Genomic DNA, 3,079 nt, shown 5'->3' on the forward strand with positions numbered 1-3,079 from the left:
GTGTGAGGGCATGATATGTGATGTGTGATGCCGGCTTGGGCAAAAAATTTGTGGAGCTTTTGATACTCGCCACCCTAGTCGGTTTACATAGTAATAATCTTCCTATTAAACAAGCGTTCAACAAGAGCCTGGAACTCAAGAAATTTGCTAAAAACTTCAGACTTGAACTCTAATAAATAAATCCAAGTAAATTTGCTAAAATCATCAATAAAACTAACATAGTACTTGTATCTCCCTGCAGACTGTGGGGCAGCACCCCATACATCAGAGAACACCAATTGCAAGGGATACTCAGACTTATGAATAGACTCAGAATAAGGTAATTGATGACTCTTAGCCTTTTGACAGGCATCACAAACAGACTCTTTATTTGACTGACTTAAACATGGAAGATTATTACTAGCAACGACTTTGCAACGACTGCGGGTGACGGGTGGCCAAGCCGACTATGCCATCTCTCATAGGAAGGTTTCACAGCACCACAGACTTGCTTTATTCTGGATGAAGACTTGGAAGATGGAACGGGATAAAGGCCTTGGTGGCAGCGCCCTCTAAGAAGAGGCATCTTCGTGGCTCGGTCCTTTACAGAAAAGAATTTTGAGTGAAGTTCAACATAAGCTAGATAATCATGCGCAAGTTTATGAGCAGAAATTAGATCTTTTGTAGTTTCAGGAACATGTAAGACATTATTCAAGTAAAAGATCTCGAGCAGGGGTTTTAATAATGGACTGACCAACTGAGTAATAGCCATACCTGCGCCACTTGCAGTGTGAACTTGATCGTTGCCCTTGTATTTCTCCCGGATGGTGAGCTTGTCTAAATCACTTGTGATGTGATCTGTAGCACCGGTATCAATATACCAGTTGGAGTCCATACCGTACGAGTTTGTTGCTGCTGCCACAAACTTTTCATCAGGGACAAAGTCCTCCTTGTATCTGTGCCAGCAGTCTGCCACAACATGGCCGACTTTGAAGCACAGCTGACAGCGCGGCTTGTTGCCACGGCCTCCTCCAGAGTTTTGCGGCGCATTGCCGCGTCCTTTTCCGCGGCCACGATTTGCACCACCGTGGCCATGGTTGAAGCTGCCACCACGGGCCCCTTTGCTCACCGCATTCACGGATGAGTAGGAGCCCTTGCGTTGAAGTTCCAATCTACTTTCAAAGTTCAAAAGCTGGGCATACAACTCAGAAACAGTAATTGGTTCTACCCTAGTAACAAGAGCAGAAACAACTGAATTGTAATCTTCATCTAACCCATTCACTATGTAGGCGACCATATCATCATTGTCCAATGGTTTTCCAGAGGCAGCAAATTCATCTCCTAAGCTCTTCATCTTTCCAAAGTACTCCGCAATGGAAGACGTACCTTTCTGTGTCGTGGTGAGAGCAAGGCGCACGTTGATGGCGCGCGCTCGCGTCTGGGAGGAAAACATATCCTCGATGGCCCTCCAGGCCTGCGCTGCATTTCTTGATGCAGCAACTTGAGTCATCACCTCCTTTGATAAGGAGGAGAAAAGGTACCCAAGCACCTCTGGTCCGTGGCCAACCAGGTCTCGTAAGTAGGATTTGTTGCCGTCGTCGTCTTCCCATCTTTGTCGGTGGTGACGAGTTCAGCCATCGGCGGAGCAGCTTCGCCGGTGATGTAGCGCTCAAGCCGCGCACCCCGAAGAGTAGCGAGAACTTGCGCTTGCCAGATCACGTGGTTCTGCTTGTTCAACCTTTCAGGAACCTGAAGGCCGATCAGCGGATTCGCGGTTGTGGTCGAGGATGAGCTCGCCATGGCAGATCGATCTAAGAGCCTATTGCTCTGATACCATGTAGAAATGAGTGAAAAAATGTGAAAGCGTTATCACCCTCGTGAGGGCCGCGTGTACGTGTTAAATAGAGCCATCAACCGGCTAGGAGATTACAAGTTTGTTGTGTTCAGTTGCTACTAAGGAGAAGATGTAATCTAGATAAGAATACAACAACCAAAGGATAACTACAGCTAACTACTCCTCCTCAGCGCACGAACCAACGGATTACATGATAAGATTTACACACGCACACTGCATTATCTAACAGCCCAACTTTTTTTTTCTTACGTGAATCAATAAGCACCATTTTAGGTTTCACTTTTCACTTATATAGATTTATTTGAATTTGTGTGGATGACTTGAATTAGTATTGACAAGGGGATTTGAATTTGACTAAAATCTCTTTAAGGGACGGCTTACTTATTAGAGAGGGTTTTATTTGTGAGTTCCAAATTATTTTATTAACCATCATTGTGAGATAATTATATTTCCAAAATTTGGGATTTTTAATTACGTGGTTCCTTGAATCCCATAATATTTGTACCCCCAATTTTAGGTAATTAAGTTGGTATTTAGCCTCCCTCCCTCCTTTCTAGCGTCGTAGCTTCCTCCACCATGATGAAAACCTTGCGCTATCCTATCTGTGCCGCCAAACTGACTTGGGTCGGGGTCGGCGACCGGATAAGATTGGGCATAGGGTTACATGGAATAGGGGGTATTTTGGTCGGTTCACGATAGTAAATACATTTTTTTCTTTTTACTAAAAGAAGCCCTAGCAGTGGAGTAAACTTGAAAAATAAGGTCCGATTTATAGTTAAGCTTTAGAATATGGTCAAATAAAGCAATTGTCTCTAAAATTTTTGTTAGATGTTAAGCTGTACTCCCTCCATCATAAAATGTAAGAGTTTGAGAGTTTGACATGGTCTTCCAAATGCAATTTTGAGCAATAATATTTATAAGAATAAGTTGCTTTAAATAAAAGGGGTAGCATATAAATGATGTTTTGTTTAATAAAAAAATCTAGTAATATCATTCTTAAGTGATTGTTCTTTTTTTGGATTTTTGCTATTAATTCTTATATTTTAGGTCGAAGGGAATAATAATTGTTGTAGCTTCCTTAAGGCTGGAATGAGTTTCATAATCTCAAAACAAAAGTTAAGCTGCAGTTGCAGTTGGGTGAGAGAAGTACTACTATATATATATTGGATCCGATATAGTTGTGGATAAATTTTGAACCCTTGAGCCTTAATAGAGTATAATAAATGGATGTGTTTAAGTATGGGA

The 3,079-nt window shown here is 42.3% G+C and overlaps 1 non-coding gene across 1 annotated transcript; it reads right to left on the reverse strand.

The window, feature by feature from the left end:
* Positions 1-1,155: 1,155 nt before the first annotated feature.
* On the reverse strand, positions 1,156-1,294 carry LOC127769087 (small nucleolar RNA Z247). The gene has a single exon (XR_008016657.1). It is a non-coding gene; the product is annotated as a small nucleolar RNA Z247 (small nucleolar RNA).
* Positions 1,295-3,079: the final 1,785 nt, after the last annotated feature.

The sequence above is a fragment of the Oryza glaberrima genome, chromosome 3 (assembly GCF_000147395.1).
Source record: "Oryza glaberrima chromosome 3, OglaRS2, whole genome shotgun sequence".
NCBI lineage: Eukaryota > Viridiplantae > Streptophyta > Magnoliopsida > Poales > Poaceae > Oryza > Oryza glaberrima.